At 42.4% G+C, this 19062-nt stretch overlaps 1 pseudogene; it reads right to left on the reverse strand.

Annotated features, from left to right (window-relative positions):
- Positions 1-9585: 9585 nt before the first annotated feature.
- The window catches only part of LOC126530082 (uncharacterized), a 50138-nt pseudogene continuing 40661 nt past the window's right edge, over positions 9586-19062 (reverse strand).

Here is a 19062-nt window from a genome sequence, read left to right on the forward strand (position 1 = left end):
CACAGAATACTTTGTGAAAACTTCACATCATGTGAGCATCGTTATCTTGTAGACTAAGGTTGAAACATCACGGCACTGACAAAGCTATAAACAAGTGTTTCTATGAATGACCACAAGGCTTTCCAGAATGTTTCATTAATTCAGATGGACCATTAATGTTTTGTATCTGCAAAGAGTATCATCTTATTCTGACTTGATTAAATATAATAGACCGAGCAATTTCTGAAAAGTATTTTCATCCAGCTAGGGTGGTTTATAGGTATGAATAACAAATTTAGGAACCCCTATTTTGTAGTGAAGAAAGAGCTTATCATTAAAAGAATTTCTAGATGCAGTGATTAAAAGGTTCTGAAATTTTGAATCAACTCTTGACATCTGCAGAAGCTCTTTAATTGGGTATTAGGATGCCTAGCAGCACTGACAATGAAAGGAAATTCATTCACTCATTCATTCATTCATTCATTCAGAATTTATTTAAGACAACGAAAAGGTTGACAACACATGACAACACATTACAAAAACTAATAAAATGAACGTGTTCTTGATAATATAATGCGTTGTTTTAATATACACAGATTATACAAAACACCAGCAGTAATGCGCATATCTTCAGAGTGCACACACAGTTCACCAACATAGCAATAAATGCAGGTCAATATCATAAAGCAACACAGGTACTGGGGTTTTTCTTTCACATTGGCCTAAAAAACGAATCACATGAGCATTCAGCCATCTTATAAACATCACCTGCTTGCATGAATTCAAGGAACTTTCTGATGTGCAAAATTGTTTAGGAGCTTTTAAGCAATGGGCATGACACAACTATTATGGTTAATTTGTTGCCTGTAAAAGTGGTAAGTCAGGTGAACTGCTAGTTGCCCTTCCGGTGAAGGATATTGCAGAAAATGGGAGGACAAAAACATTATAGGAGCTATTTGGAACCTATGAATGTTAAGAAAGAAGACAACATGCAATGTTACTATGCTGACAGACAATCGGATAAAAGATGATACAAAGAAAAAGTTATATATAGATTACACAGATGCAAGCATTCTGCTTCTTTATTGCTGCAAAACTCGGCAGTTACAGAAGTGCTTCATCTCCTGAAAAATATTTTTAGCAATACGTTCACTATGGAGTTCTATTGAGGATGCATCAGATTTGCATGCTTCAAGTGGTTTGGGCTATTCAGAGACAGACATCTGGCTTGTAAACGCAAGAGCATGACGAAATACTGCAAGTGCTCCAGAAAAATGCTTACATGGTAAGGGAAATGACAAAAACAAGAACATGGATGAAAAGACCAAACTGCCCCAAAGTCTAATTTTAGCAATGTAAGGTTTTATGAAGCATAATTACAGTTCTAAGATGAAACAAAATACCAACATGATATGCAGAGAATGGGTGCTGGAAATGAAATGACCTCACTAAACAATGACTACATCTATGAAAACGACACATTTGCAGGCAATTTCACAATACACGACATATAAACTATGTGATTTACGATGCGCCCATGTCATACATCATATTGTTCAAGTAACCAACTTCTTTACTCAAGACCCCTGTAGAAGGCTTGTTAATGCAGTTATTGGTTTCTTAGATGGAAAAGGCCTAGTGTGCAAATCTGCATTTCCCTGCCTTATATTTGCAATGTGCATGTGTCCAGTCAAATTTGGGCACAGTTTGGCATCTTTTGCAATGTTTTGTGAAATATCCAGATGCTGTTACCACCTACATCTGTGAACGATGCTCCTGCAGCCTGCCATTACCACAAATCCCCGTCTATCATACGTAACTCTTGCTGCTGCAGGCATTAAAGGCACTCAAAGGTGCCCCAAAGACAGCCTGAGCATTCTGCGCAGGTTAGCAAGGTCAGAAAAACTTGCAAGACATTGTAAGAGATGTCAATACATGGCGAAATACTACAGCACAAAATACTCAAAAAATGTAACGCTAAAAGTGCACACTGATATATAAGGGCCTTCCCAGACAAACCGATAAATGCAATAGCACACCTATTGAAATCTCGAATAGAAAAATTGATTACTTGAAAGAGATGTATGGTGCACTCAAAATAGAATGAGTGATGTACCTTATATGTCACGTATAGTCAAATTTTGCTGCAGATGTGAGCCTTTCATGCATGCAATAATCGCACTCATGTACTAAAACAAGTTCATGTGCAGTGCTCCTCCTGTGCATTTCGTGTGCTTCATTTTATAGTGTAGTAACTGTTTCCTAATGCCAATAACCAACTCTCCCAGCATTCAGCAATAGTATGCAAGATTATTTATTCTTAGAAGTATGATAGCATGAAAAAACAAAGAGAAAGACCTATCAACAGGACCAGCACCAATTACAAGCTGACTTTGCTCCTGGATAAAAACAAGTATTAGTAACCATAACGATTATCAGTGTTTCAGTGAGAGAGTGGGTGAACCCAGAACTTGCATGAAGAATAACTACAGTAGCCAGCCGGCTGCACATATGAGCCATGGGTGTTTCCCTATCTTTCAGCACATGAGGTTACTTGCAAAGAGCCCTGACAGAGCTGAGAGGGATGTGATTGAGGTTTTCCACATTAGCAAACAAACATCGACATGTGTCAGAAAATAATCACCATCTCTCGCCAAAACATGTAATTTTTAATAGAGAATTTACCCTCGATTCATTACACATATTGCATTAGGTGACTACCGTATTTACTCCAATCTAGGCCGACCCCAATTCTAAACGACCCCAATTCTAAACGACCCCCTAAAGTCCGAAGCCAACAAAAAAAATATATTACCTCCTCGAATGTAGGCTGAACAAAAAAAGCGAGGACAGCATTCACAAAATGCAAACAGCATTTATTGAATCTGAACGTGCATTGCTCATTCAACGTCGTCGTCACTGCTAGACACTTCGCTGTGTTCTTTGTCCCTGTCACCTTCAAACAGTGCACTATCTTCGGTACCGTCAAGCGCATTGCATATGTTGCACTTTTTAAAGGCGTGCACGATCAATGTACCTGGGATGTCGTCCCAGGCCGTTTCCATTAGCATGTGGTCTTCGTCAGTCAACCAGTCCGTGTAATATTCCCGCAGACGATCCTTGAAAGGTTTGTTGATGCAGACATCAAGTGGCTGCAACTGGCCCGTCATGCCACCCGGTATGACAGCGAGGTCCGTGTTCGCTTGGGCGAGTGCAGCCTTCACGTGGTTGGTCAAGTACCCACGGTAAGAGTCGACGACAAGGAGCGAGTTCTTTGTCAAAAGGGCTCCTGGATGCCATCGGCACACAATCTTAACCCACTCTTCCACAATCGCACCCGTCATCTATCCGTTCTAATTTACCTGCACAATGACATTTCTTGGGAAAGCTTCTCGAGCAGGCACGGTCTTCCTTTTAAATATTGTATAACGAGGAAGTTTATGTCCATCAGGTGTGCAGCACAGCACCACAGTTGCGCACTGCTTGTCGTAGCCTGCAGAGAGAACCTTCACCTCCTTGGCACCCTTTTCATTCCCGGTGTACGCTACTGGAATATCAAAATACACAGCCGCATGGTCGACGTTGCCGATTTGCCCAAGGTTATAGCCTGCCGCTACTCTCTTTCGCAGCACATAGTGCTGAAAAGCTATCAGCTTTTCTTCGAAATCGCTTGGCAGCGTCTGGGTGATTGAAGCCAAAGCGCTTCATGAATTTCTGAAGCCAGCTCCGGCTGGCTTTGAAATCCTTTGGCATTTGGCCTCGCTCCCTCTAAAGCTCCCTAGCTGTGGCATGGAGCACTTCTGTTGTCACTGCAAGGGCACCTGCTACCTGTGTCCAAACAAAGTTGGCCAAAACTGTCTCCACTTCATGGTGATGGCTTTTCTTTGGTCCGCTAAATGCCATCCTCGTTGCGGCGCACACAAAGAGCTGCTGTCGTTGTCCCCTCCAACGACGGACGTTCGTCTCGTCGACACCGAAGTCCCGCTCGGCTTGAAGGTTCGACGATGCCTCTGCGGCTATCACAACGCTTCGCTTGAAAGCGGCACTGTAGTGGCACCTGCTTGGTGCCATAGCAATAACACCACGCCGCACACCAATACGGCCGACACAACACAGGTCAAAATGGCAACCTCGCTTGTGTACGGTTGGCTACTGGCATGGCTAGTAGCGGCTGCTATACTGACTTTTCTAGATGGCGCTAGCTATGCACCATATTTAGCAGTTTCAATTAAAAACTGGTGCGTTTTTCTTAATCCTCAAACCTAAGCCGACCCTAGAGTTAGGAATAGATTATATGAAAAAAAACTATTGGCCTAGATTCGAATAAATACGGCAATTTGTTTCACTACTTTTCTTAGTGCCCCATACAAGATTAACCTTTTCCATCCCACTTTTATTTTCAGAAAACCACCGAAATTTCCAAACTATTTTTATGCGCTATTCTTTGTGAAGAGTTCATTACTGCAATATCAGCAGTTCGTTTACAACTTTCTGCCGTCTTTTATTAGCTGAGTATCATCTTTTTAGGTTGCAAACCGACAAGGACGCAGAAACAGTCTACATGAAGCATATTTTTTTGAAGAAAGGCAAGCGTACTTTTCTTATCCTCCATGAAACATGTTCTTCCGGGAAGAAAGGGGGTTAACCGAGGGCCCCGATTTTTATTTGTCATATCATAAGAAGGCAACAAGCACTAACACCAAGGACAACAAAGGAGAAATTACTTCAACCTAGTAAATGAAATAACAAAACGATAAATTAATGGAAATGAAAGTGGATGAAAACTTGCCGCAGGTGGGAAACGTTCCCACAACCTTCGCATTTCGCGTGCAATGCTTTACCAATTGAGCTACCGCGGTGCCGTTTCCCCGTCCACTTTCTGGGGTATTTGTTTCCTTGTAGAACCCTGGGAGTGTTAGCCAGCACCACCACTCACAGACCTTGGCGGTGGACGTGGAACATTATTTTGCCGCAGGCGTCATGAGAACGTGATCTTTTTGGGTGAAGGCAACCGGTCAAGAAACCCCCACATGCTACCTGAAGGCATCAATGTTGCCAGATTTGAGACCCTCATTATGTAATAAATGAGAAGAAAGGGGGTTAACCGAGGGGCCCAATTTTTATTAGTCATATCATAAGAAGCCAACAAACACTGACACCAAGGACAACATAGGGGAAATTACTTGAGCTTAATAAATGAAATAATGAAAGGAACAATTAGTGGAAATGAAAGTGGATGAAAAAATAACTTGCCGCAGGTGGTGAACAATCCCACAAGTTGCGGCAAGTTGTTAGTGTATTAGTGTTAGTGTATTAGTATTAGTGTTCCTTGCTTTTAACGCACGGTAAAGGGACACTAAAGGAGAATAATGAGTTAAGTTAGATTGAAGGTTAGCCTTTCATAACAAATTCGTAATTTGTAGCAAGAAAAGAGCTTTTCTAAGCAAGAAAATTAGAGAACCGGGAAATCAAAGAGCACCAACTAATAAATTGAACCAAATTCTGTAGTTCTAAGTGCCAAAACCACAATATGATTATGAGGCATGACGTACGAGAGAATCTGGATTAATTTTGACCCTTTTGGTTACTCTACTGTGCATACAATGTACAGCACACATGCATTTTTGCATTTAACACCTATGAAAATGCAGCTACCAGACGTACAATTTGATCATCCGCCCTCAGGCTTGGCAGCGCAACATCAAGCAGCCCAACTCAAAGCCCATGCTTGTCAGCAACCTTCTGCAATGAGTGCGTCACTTGGTGCTCATGAGGCAGTACTTCCAGCTGCTTCAGCTGCTTTTAAGTGTGTGCACTGCTGGCTTTTGCCGTTTTAAAGCCCTTAAAGCCCAACTACAACAAAAGTTAGGGCTGCGTAAAAAAATGATTCAAACAGTGTAAATACAAAATAGCGTTCTAGCATTTTTGATAGCGAGACTGAAATGAATGCCACAATTACCAGTAACTGGCAGTGAGACATGACTCAGATTGCAGTGTTCCTTAGTGTGGCTTACGAGGTAAGGGAACACCTGCAGCTGCCTGCAGTGTGATAAAAGCCTTGAGGCGATGTGGACTCTCGTCATAGCCACTAACCACCACGTTCATGCATCATCTGCTAATGCACTATTAAACGAATGAAAAAAAAAATTAGACAGTTACCAGCCCCGCAGCTTTGCCAAGATCACTACAGTAGTATTTATTACTCATTTATTACCAATTTAGCCAAAGTGAAATTTCATTGCATTTGGCATTTAGCTTTTGCAGTAGTAGTATTGAGATGTGATAATCACAATGTTCCTGTGCTTTGTGACATTACATCACTACATACTTGACAAGGCCATGGTTTTAAGTGTTTTTTGATACTCGATATCTTAATTCTTTTACAACCTAACTCTAATATGACACAATGCATAAGTAGATTACATTTGAAATCTTTTTAACGAGCATGGAAAAGGACTAACCTTTACACATCAGGCGTGCATGGCGAAAGCATTGTAAGCAAAGCTCCCACGTGTTTTTAAATAATTTTTCACCTTGGTCAGTGTCCTGTTTTTTCCCTTGACTCTTCCTAACCGGACAAGACTTCGTTAGACTCAACTTCATTCACCCATTGACAAGGCGCTGCATATCTTAGGTAAACATTCGGTGGTCACCCTAACGCATGTTTCCCGAAGTCACCAACCAAGAGCAAAGAATGGTTAGCTACTGTATGAACCAGCCTACACCTAAGTTAAACCCACTATTGCCCCAATGTGCTTGAATAGGCTCTAAAAATGTGTATTCACACAATGTGCAATAGCTTTTGTGCTCAGGTTGGCAGGTTCATAGCAGCTGGCCTCCCTCACTCTCATCATTGGAATCTCAGAATCCCTACTGCGAAAACTTCAGGAGCTGAAAGCAGCAAGATAAAAGCGCGCAGTTTGAAGCAGCCAGAGGCACTGCCTCATGAGCACAGCAGTTGCACTCACTGAAGAAGTTTGATGACAAATATGGGGCCCCATTTGTGCCGCTGGTTCCGAAGAAGCCATCTAAGCTTTGTTCCCATTCTTGAGTGTAAAAATACAGCTGCTTTTAACAAAAGGCATGCAACACCGTTCGTGAATTGTGCCATTGGAATGGTTTACCAAATAACCTCTTGTGGTAAACTCTACACAAGCCAAATTGGACGCTGCACTGATGGAAGGGCAAGAGAACATTTGCAGAATATAAAAAGAAAGGAAGACCAATGTAGGTGAGCATTGTAACGCATGCACTTGTCATCCCCAATTTGAAATATATTTTTGAGAGGAGTAGAAACACGAATGCACAATTGATATCATAAGCTCTTTTAATATCAAAGAGTGGGAGCGACTGTAATTATTCATTTTCTTATTTTTCTTTTCTATTTCTCTCAAGTATGCGGATGAATGTTTTTTGCTTTCGGTTTACACAGGTTGCTACACCTCAATTTGTTTGACGCTGTTCCCTTCTTTGCAATCCTTCATCCCTCCCCCTCTCTTATGAACTTCGGGAGAGATTATATGAACAGGTCCAGCTTTCTTAGAAAACATGGCACACTGTATTGGCAGTGCCTACCACTGCATGCGAATTCTTTTGTTTCTGGTTTTTATCTCAACTCCTGAAAGAACCCAACACCAGTAGCACCTTTCCTCTCCCCTTCTACCACAACTCAACACCTCGCTTTGTAAATCCCTTCCATTTACAGTCTGTCTTTTTTTTCCTTATTTGACATCCACTACTCTACACAACAAATCGGCTAATATGGATTTTTGCTCATTTTATGTCGCATCGATTTTTACAAAAAAAATTCTGTTCTCATATGTATTGAAGGATGAGGTGGCACAAGCATGTCTAGAAATTTTGTACAATGCACCTTCCGCCATTTGTCTATCTTCACTACTATGTGTCGTGATCAAGTGACGAGCATACAACACTTTTCTTTAAGTGACAACTGTATAATAGGTTACATATGCAACACATGCAAGGCTACATGCCAGCTTTGCTCGCATGGTCTGGGCCACTCTCCCAGAGGCATCGTTCCGCATCTCACATGATGGTGTACGTAGCGCCATCTCGTTGCGGTGGCGCACACACCTCCCTTTCTTTAAAGTGGCTCCAGTCATAAGTAGAGCCGACTTCAAGCTCTTACTTCTCACGTCCTATTCGAACTCTTACGTCCACTTGTGAATTCTCCAGGTTACAACGGCTGTAAATGCTCACTTGTGCATCGAGTGAGACCACTAGCTGTGCTCACCACATATGAACGTTAAGTGTGAGCTGGCCCAACCACTGTCCCTGTTGCAGCACCGAACAGGATACGGATGGCAGTCTGTGGTTGAATAGGGTGTACTTACTAATTGAAATAAATTATAAATGAATGGAATTGAAAGTGGATGAAAAAACAGCGTACCGCAGGTGGGGAATGATTTCACGTCTAAGCATTACGCATGCGATGCTCTACCAATTGAGCTACAGCAGCGCCGTCTTCTCATCCACTTTCTGGGGTATTTATGTGTTACTACTACAACTAACCCTAGGAGTATTAGCCAGCACCACCACTCACAAACCTTGGCGATGGATGTGGAACATCCTTTCTGCTGCAGGCGTCACAAGTACGTGATCTTTTTGGGTGACGGCAACTGGTCAGTAAAGCCCCACATGCCAACTGAAGGTATCAATGTTGCCGGATTCGAGACCCTCATTATGTAATGAACAAGGGGGTTAACAAAGGGGCCCGATTTTTTTTACTTCTGGTGTAGTACACCCTCTCCTGCGTTTAGGGTGATGCCAGATTCTTGCAGGCGCTGAAGTACTTAGTGCAGTCATGCATCATGTTCTGCTTTCATGCGGCCAAACACTATTATGTAGTCTTGCAGACATGCTTGGCCGTCCAGGCCTTCTAGCGGTCTTAGCATTTCCCTGTGGAAAAATTCAGTTGCTGTGGAAATTCCGAAGGGCAATCGGAGGAACTTAAATGGCCAATTGGTGTGAGGAAAGTGTTGTATCTCTAGGACACAGGTAACCAGTAACCAATAACCGGCCCTTGCGTCAAGCTTGCTAAACCAGGCAGCTCCGGTGAGTTTGGCCAGGCAATCATCGACGGTGGGCACTAAGACTCGTTCTCACAGAATGTTCTATTTCAACCTTCCAAAGTGACTGCATATCTGCAGCTCGCCTCCTTTATTTTTCGCAACTCACTCTGTGGTCTCTTCTGCCTTTATGATGACACCCAGGCTCTCCATTCTCTCCAACTCACATTAGACACTCGGCAACATGGGCAGAGGTACTCGCCACGAGTACATAATAGCACACTGCTTGGCATCAAGGAGTAGCAATATATTTTAATCGGTCTTGAGAAGGCCCAGGTCTGTAGCCAGGTAGAGGTAGAGGCATAAGATGTTGGCTGGGTCGCTGACCTTCCTGCTGACTCTGCTACTTCTAGGAGACTTGGAGGACATTGAAGGATTTGATTGCGGGATGTCAAAAAGTGCGTCATGCAGCACTTTACATAAATTACATGAATTCTTGACACAACCAGCCATTTCAGCACAGGGTCACAGTGAAGACTCCAACCGTTGCTATTTTGGTCCTACCCATTCTGAGCAGCTATTCCTTCGCTTGCTTCAGGTTGCCCATGACTTGTTTTTCGTAGAGGCTTGTTGGCATGGCAGTTACATTTGCGCCAGTGTCTACCTTGAACTTCATTGGCAAGCCATTGACCATCACATTGATCTTCCATGGCCCAGGATCCTGCTGGTCAGATAATTGTCCAAGTAAACCTCTTCCAAAACAGCTTGGTATGTGCTTTTTGTTCTGCTTTTTGGAAGCAGAAAAGCATACGGCAGCAGTGTTCCTCTCTATATACTGCAGGCACTGCATGTTTTGCCATTCGCTGGGCACATAGTGTGTGATGGTGAACCATAGGTGTTCTGTTGAACCCTATGAACCCTATGGACTTGAATGTCTGTGCAGTTTGGTCACGCTGGTTCTTTCGATAATTATTTGACTTTCCTTTGCTCTTTGAGAAGCTGTGCATGGTATCTACAGCTTCAAGTTACTGTAGCTGTGGCCGTAGGTCCTTTTGCTGCTGTTTGATTGTCACCGTGTTGTGAGCAGCATTGACAGCGGCTTCCAGAGTAAGCTCAGCGTTAAGTTGCAGCTTCTCACTTACCTTCGTGTCTGTGGGACCAACCACGAGTCTATCACAAATCAGTTCCTCTTTCAGGACACTGTACTCAGAGGCTTCAGCTAGTCTGAAGAGTTCGATGATGAACATATTGGCTGTCTCGTGCACGTCTTGCTTCCGGCTGTTGAACTTTGCACACTCATATACCACGTTCATCTGTGGCAGGAAATGTTTTATGAACACTTGCATTACTGTGTTGTAGTCGAGTTTCTCAGCATCACAGAGCCTGTGCAGGGCTAGGACGTCTTCGGCTTCACGACCCATGGCATAAATGAGTGTGTTCACCTGCGTCTCGTCGTATAGCTTCTTTAGTCTGGAGATGGCTCTATAGCACTCCCATCTCGTGAACCACTGTTTCCACTCCTTGGTCGCCAAAAATCAAGTTTTTTCGGCAGTTCGACGACGAACTAGTTGAGCGGAGCTGCGGCTAGGCTGTGGACACTGTAGGCGAAGCCATGGGTAGCAAAGTTTCGTATTCACCGCACTGCGCTGCAGGTGTAGAGTTCTACTTGCGTGGTGCATTTCTCACAGCGTTGTCGAATATCCAACCACTGCCTCCATGTCGTGGCCGGATGACGAGCATGCGTGATTGACGAAACACAAGTGTTAACTGGGGACTGTTTACAAGGTTGCATATGCGAAACATGCACGGCTACATGCCGGCTCGGCTTACATGGTCCGGTCCACTCTCCCCGAGGCATAGTTCTGCATCTTACATGACCGTGTACGTAGCGCCATCTCATTGCAGCAGCTCACACGACACAGTGCACCAGCGTAACTCAATGGTCAGCTACTTCAAAAGAAGTAGACTTCGGAACGCTGCCCAAGTTTAAACAACTCTCAGTTAACAACGTCAAGACGATTTGCCCTCTCATTACCACCCACATTTACGCCACTAGAATGTGACCTCTTTGCTACTTTGTAGGACGGTTTTGGTCCGAATTAAAACATTGATATAACACAGCAGAAAAGTTACAAATAAGTGCCATAAATGCACAGAATATTAGAAAGGCGTGCACTCTCATTCTTGCTAACTGATCATTTGTTGAAATTCCGGCAGTGTTCTGAATTATAATTTTTAAACGTGCTGCGCATTGAGTTACGATAATGCATTGCGGTGAAATTTGATAGATGGCCGCAGAGCCAGTTCAACATTTCAGTTTCAACCACAGCTAGTTACCCCTATGCTTTTCTTGGCTTCAGTGCCTTTATTCTTTATTCAGAGATACCCCGCTTTGCCCGGGGGCGTGCAAGCAGGGGGGTTACAACTTCGAAAAAGACACATCTTCATTCACACAGCACACTTGGTCACAAGATAATCGACTCCACTCTGTTACAGTTTGGGCAAAAAAATGATAGCATAAAAGTTCGTTCTAGTTCGGCATTCTCGAATTTTAAAGTCGTGATCTGTTCTCTTAGATACATGGTGCGGCGGTTTAAAATAAGTATCTCTATAATTCCTGTATTGTTATTACATGTGCGAAATAGCAATTTTAGTCGCAGTTTCCTTCGGCGAGACGAGAGCGCTTCCCATCCGAGCTCACTTTTCATTGCAGTGCAGCTCTCCACTCGCTTGTATCGCCCATGATCGAACCTTGCCTCTCTGTTTTGTATTCTCTCAATTTGGTCGATCAAGGTTTTCTGACAAGGGTCCCAACACAACATGCATACTCCAAGCTCAGATGAACGAATCAAATTTAAGCAGTATCTTTTAGGGCAAAAGGTGAAGATTTCAAATTTCGCTAAATAAAATTTAGCGCTCTGGCAGCATTTGCAACTACAGTACTCACATGTGCGTTTCAAGAAGAATCACTTGAAAACGTCACACCCAAATAGTTATACATATGTTGCTGGTCAATAATATCAGTGTTCAAACAATAACGGGTTTCTATGATTTTCTTTTCGTGAAAGACAGATAAACACATTTTTTGTATTTAGTTGGATTTTCCACTTCTCACACCATGAGACAGTTTTAGTAAGATCAACCTGCACACCGATGGAGTGCGGTTCATTTTTATATTTCTATACACTACGCAGTCGTCGGCAAACAAGCGTAATCACGAAGATATCCCGACAGGAATATCGTTAATATAAACTAAGAACAACAGCTGCCCTAAAACAGACCCTTGAGGAACTCCCGATGTGACCTCGACCCAAGGAAAGTAGCACCGTTCAGTATTACGCATTGCCGATACTGCAACAAGTAATTGGCAATCCAGTTACACACTTCTTGATTAACATTTGCCTCATGAAGTTTTTGAAGGAGCAACGAGTGACAAACCGTGTCAATCGCCTTTCGAAAATCTAAGAAGGCACAATCTGTTTGCCCGTTCTCATCCACCTGAGCCACTGAGTCGTGATAGAATTCAATTAGCTGTGTTGCACAGAACAGTCCCTTGCGAAAACCATGTGGATTATCAATTAATAATCTGTGTTGTAATAAATGTTTCATTATTTCTTTGTGCAAAATATGCTCTAACATCTTACAGGAAATGGATGTTAAAGAGATAGGCCTATAATTGTTTACATATTTTTTTGGACCACCCTTATGAACCGTAACTACATGTGCCATTTTCCAATCATTCGGCAGCACTCCAGTAGAAAGAGATTTAGTGTAGATTAGGTATAGGTAGGATGCGATTGGCCAGGCACAGCGCTTCATTATGCTGGGAGAACTACCATCTGGCCCGGGGGCATTAGTTTCATCTGTACTTTCTACGAATGATTTGATACCACCAACACTGACGTCGACAGGTTGCATTAATGGCTCAGCTCCCACATGAAATTTTCCAAAGGTTGTTTTGGGCAAGAATGCAGAATGAAAAAATCATTAAAGCAAGCTGCCTTAGCTGTATCATCGGATAGGACCTTATTATGTTGAACAATTTCATTTACTCCCTTTGAGTCAGAACCGCATCCTCTTACGTATTTCCCAAAAAGCTTTGGATTTGTTTTCTAATTATCACTAAGTCGATTGAATACTGACCCTTTCCAATGTGAATTTCAGTTTTATATTCATTAGTTACTTCGACCTGCTTCTTAAACTGATAACTGCTTTCTGTTCTTTTGAATGCGTTATACACTCTTCTTTTCCTTATTAACCTCAGAATACTAGGCTTCACCCATGGTTTCTTAGTTTTTCAGCCCAACTGAATGGACACTCGGTACGTACTTTTCCGTCAGTTCTGTAACTGTTGTTTTAAAAAGAGACCACATTTGTACAACATCAGAATTCTCACAAAGACAATCAAAAACAGACAAATGAGCAAATAATTCCTGTGAAATGGCAGAATAATCACTTTTATCAAAGAAAAGCCTGCTGGCTTTATATGGTCGTGATTTTAAAAAATGAAACCCGTTTTTCTCCTCATTCATTCTTGCGTGGGACTGAAACCGCACAGCCTTGATGCCTTAAAGTAGCATGCATGGGTTTATTAGCCACATGCCTGCGCTCTTCAGTTCCGGTGTTACAGGACACCATCATGCAAAAAAGGATGTTCATCTGCCTACCATGGCTCTAAATGGCGCTGGCTAACACTCCCAGGGCCACGTATACCACACATAAATACCCAAGTTAGCACAATTGGTAGCTCATCGTGTGTGTACTGCAAAGGTTCTGGGTTCAGTCACCACCTGAGACAAGGTCGTTTTGTCTGCTTTCATTACTTTTTTCAATATTTTCTACATTTCAATTTCAACTACAGCTAATTACACCGATGCTTTTCTTGGGTTAATTGCTTGCGACCTTTATATAATCAGCAAAAGTAAGGTAACAAGAAAATGAAAAGAAATAAGTGGAGGACAGGGTCATCGGTGTTCAAAGAAGCACCTTCCTTTTTGTATCTCTAACCAACACGTGCGCCCAATAAGTAACTTCTCTGCCTGCACATCCAATGACAATGCAAGAGGTGCGGCTGGAACCCACAGTCAAATATACGTACAGCATACCAATGCATCTCCTCTGAAGGTAGTGAAGAGCACAGGTGCCAGTAGAGTTGCGTGCCACGGTTCCTCTTGCCAACCCATGGAAAGGAGCATAAGTGATGCTGTAGAGCTTGCCGCTTGAAGCAGCATTCAGGTAGCCATTCCTTATCCTGCACGTAGTATCCAATGTATTGTAGATATTAAGGCAGCTTTAGTCCTGCAGGAAATGAAGTGATCAGTTCTAACCAAAATGTTGAGATGCAGGCACTTTGGCAGACGGATGCTAACATGTTGAAGTTTCTGGGATGCCAGCCATAATTTCGTTAAATATTATATGGGCCACTCATACAGGGATGGAAGCAGTCAAAGAAGTTCTGGAGCAGCTCTGGGAGCAGCAAATTTGACACACTGGAGCATGAATTGCCCGTTTTGGAGCAGTAAATACATGTTTACATGAGTAGCTTGGTAAAGGTCAATGAGTGAAATACAGGCATATGAAGAAAAGGTGTTCCTTATTTTACTTTACAGAGCACTATTTGATTATGGCAGATCACTTCTGCAGAAGCCTGCAAGGCAAGTAAAATTCATGACAGGATAAGTTTTCCCCCACCCTACTTTAGCATGAAGCTACGAAGGAGGTAGAGGTTTCTCGGAAAGCACCATTAAATTACATACTGGATGTGACAACTAACTGTGGCCAAGAAAAAAATAAATGAGTGCTTTCCGTGAACATCGCCCACTCTATGTTGATAGGCTTATGTTAGTGCTACACAAGCTTTTTTTTCCGTTGTGAACGAGCAATTAATATGCAATTGTAATGAGTGTTTATTTCCTTACTTATCCAACACGGTGCGAATGCAAAGGTTGTGGAATACGCCGAGAAATGACCGATAACAGCGTTACAACGACCTAGGTCAAGTGTGGTCTTTTTTTTCCGACAAAAAAAGATACAAAACATGCAAATTTTTCTTTAAAAATGCACGTGACAATGCGCCCCGCATCAGTAATATGAGTGGTCTCAGACGGAAACATTGTCATCAGCGCACTGCACATATTACGAATGTGCAAACCTGGGGCACAGTCTTGTAAAGGTTCGCAAAGTGAACGGTTACCAAAATCGTACTACTTCGCATTTGGTAGGGACTGTAATAGCACAAAATTGCTGACATTTCGAGAAAAAAATGCAGCTGCTCATTCCGAGTGCCCCTATTTGGCAAAGTTTGCGTAAAGATTGATGCAATATTTGGTGCGCTGAAGCGTTGTCATGGTCAGGACAGTTTATTTTCACCTTTTATTTATTTCACGGGCGTTTTCTCGTTAAACGAAGTCTTCACAAATCCTACGCTGGTTTAAATGCTGTTACCGGCCATTTGTAACCATAATGCAAAACGTTTTCGCTCACATCTCATCGATTAGGTAAACTTAAAAATTTAGCTAATGAAACATATTCGTGCACAATGAATGAGAAATATTTGCAGTGGCTGCCATGAACACTCATCAAGGTACAGTGAACACCATTCAAGTTGTACCCTCTGGTAATTTTTAATTCTTGGCAACCTGCAGTTGAGATAGCAGAGTATCGCAGAATAAATGTGAAGTGACGCACTGGTCATTGCATGTTTGCCAGTATTTTACACATGTTTTGACACACTGGTTGGAAAAAAGACATGAATGGGCACGTTGATTGCACTTGAGCTGTGGTATACAAGTTTTCCTTGTCGAGCAAGGCATCTACATTAGACAGACAGGAAGGGGTATCAATGATTGCTTGGGCGAGCATAGTTACAACTTTCATAAAAGTTAATGAAGTAGGTCCCTTGCTATGCAATGCAAGACTTGTGGATGCAAACTAGTTCTTCTAAAGAATGTGCCATCATAGGATGCAGTCGCACTCAACTGATGCGCGAGATTATTAAGGCTAATGCCATTGCCAAATACGTTAGGATGTGCGTGAGTACACCCTCCTTATCTTTATAAGACAAGGAACTTTACTTTCTAAGTTGGTCGACACACATTCAGTGAACTGCAGCCGTATGCTTCTTGTAAGGTTGTTTCAATTGTTTTTCTCGTGTGTGCTATGAGCGGGGCATATAATGTGCAGTAGGGTCATGGAATAAAACCAGTTGAAAGTTAGCGCTCATCCTGTCACCTGTACTTTTTCTCTCATACTCAAACTGAGTTATGCTAAAACAAGACAAGAATGCATTCAGTCAGTTTGTGCCTTCGAACCAGTTCAGTGTCCACAGTGCACGATGATGCTATTATAAAAGGGACATTGAAAATATTGTTTATTTTCTTTGAATAAATAAAGTTTAGTACTAAGTTTCACACTGCATTTTGCAAGTTTTAATTACCCTAGTATAAATTTGTATTCTAGAATGTGAAGGATGAAAACAAGCATTTCCAACCTTACACATTTCCAATGACATCCAATCGCTACAACTGAGAGGAAAGGCGCTACGACTCACAGTCGCAGCTTCTATCCACGGTTGTTGTATATAAATGCATTACGCACCGAGAGAATAAGATCAAATCTTAAAGCTAAAACTAAGGTAAGGCTTGTACCAACACGCTTAAACAAGGGAGAACATATCAAGACACATAGTGCAGATGTAAAAAAAAATCATGGAGTTTCACCTACTAAAACCACGATCTGATTATGGGGCACGCCATAGTGGGGGGACTCCGAAATAATTTTGACCACTTGGGGTTCTTTCACGTGCACCTAAATGAAAGTACACGGGTGTTTCCGCATTCCGCCCCCATCAAAATGCGGCCGCCGGGGCCGGGATTCGATCTTACGATCTCGCGCTTAGCAGCCCAACACCATAGCCACTATAAGCAACCACGGTGGGTACAGTGAATAGCTGTGAAAGTTTTTCCTATACCAGAAATACGTTTTTGGCCAGGGGCTCAATAACCGGGGGAATCGCGCCCTGTCTGGCGCTGCTCACAGTGCCACCTCAGCAAACCGGGACATTTGCACGCGAGAACGTGAGCACCAAGTCCGGCCATGGCAGGTAAGCCATATGACGATACATTAACAAAATATACAGTAACTAAAACAAAAGGACGAGTAAAAACGAGATGTGTCGTTTTTATTTAACTGACATATTATCTTCGCGTCTTTTCTCCCCTGTACGATATAGAGGTTACACAGTTCTGCTTATTCCATGTCAGTAGTATCGTCTTACATCATGCATGCGCACTGAGCACATCAATACGTTCTGGATATCGCAGAAGCCGTTGTTCACGACCTGAGACTCACGATAGCGAAGCCAAATGCGATCCTCTTAGAAATAAAGAAAAAAATTGTTTGCCTACGACAAACTTTGCAAACAAGTAATAAAATACATGCTTACCAAAATGCATCGTACGGTTGGTGGTGGAGTTTGTTGGCGTTCACCGTTGCGCATTACGCTGTGTTGTTAATCACACCGCCCTCGCTTGTAGGCGTGAGAAGAGCATCAAAGTATTATTATTTTCTGTCAAATACTGCTGCCTCTTAAGTACAAACAAAAATTTTGAGCGTCTAGCCTACCCCGGCATACCGGCACACAGCAGCTTCCCGTGCTCAAATCTCGCCGTGGATTTGAATTCGCGCCGCGTGCATTTCGATGAGCTGTGTGGCGCCACCTAGAAGAGTTTGAATATGGACGGAACGAAACAAAGTTCTAACATATGTCCGTCTAGATTTCTTTATATTTATTTATTTAAGATATAAGGCACATGCTGTTTAGAAAATACTCACTGCAAACAATGTTTTAGTCTAGTTTCTTTGGCCCCTCCTATTTATGTTCATTGTCAGCTGGCCTGCGGCCTTTAAACGATACATATTGTGGCTCAATATTGAGGGCACTGAACCTGGTTGAATGAGGTTTAAATAGAGGGACAATATTTCGTTCTGTCGAGCATTGCTGCTGGGATTGGAGCGAGTATTAGGCTGCTTCTCATCGGCAAAAGGAGCCGGACGAGCAAATCACGAAATGCAAGAAATATAATGGCTTGCATGACTACTAGTACAGTCTCGCTTGGTTAACCAGTGAGAAACAGCATAATTAACAACCTAACAAATACAATGGACAGCCGCCAAATCGTTGGTCAATTAGACATGTCAATGATGAGTCATAATGGTGATTCTTTCGTATTTGTCCGTTTGTAAACGTGTAAGGCAAAGCTTCGTTTATTCGATGTTGTGCCCCATTTTTACCAGAAAAAGAAAGAAAAAAAAAACGGCGTGTTTCTGCTGACGCGGCATTCACAAGTGAAACGGATTTACGGGCAAGCCGCGCGTGTCGCGTTCACACATATCGCTCAATAAAGCACTCCGGCGGTATCGACATACCAGCCGCACCACTGGTTGTAACAGCTAGTGGTACCGGTGGCAAGGGGAGCCGAAAGGACCTAGAGCCTCAGGGCACTACAAGAATATATTTCATGGTTTCACACCTGCTTACTGCATAAGTGTACAAAGTACATGCATCTTTGGTATAGCACTGTAGTCTTATTGCAAAAATAAACGAATTAAAATTAATTTGTAAACTAAGAAACCAAGGTGAACCTTCAATAATTCACGAATAGGTAGGTTCACACTCAACTGACTCATGAAACAGTATGCTAGCTGTGTCAAGAATCTTAATTAGTCGAGCAATTAAGGGTGTTGACTGTCATGTGCAATGCCTTGGGGAAATGCATGCAGAAGTAGAACAATATAGCTGTTGCCCTGTCTTTGCTCATTCCCTATCAGCTGATTAATCACTTATTCATTTATGTATTTTTATTTTCACAAACTGCAGCCCAGTTGGGCTATCACAGGAGTGGGTTTGTACACTGCATATAACAAAATATTACTCTGCACAAATCATACTTCAGCACCTCAAGAAAGATGATAACTTCAAAATAAAAGATACAATCAGTATAATAAACACAGCATGAATCAAGTTAAATTATACAAACATTTCTCTAAAGGCAGT

Source organism: Dermacentor andersoni, chromosome 5 (genome assembly GCF_023375885.2).
Source record: "Dermacentor andersoni chromosome 5, qqDerAnde1_hic_scaffold, whole genome shotgun sequence".
Taxonomy (NCBI): Eukaryota; Metazoa; Arthropoda; class Arachnida; order Ixodida; family Ixodidae; genus Dermacentor; species Dermacentor andersoni.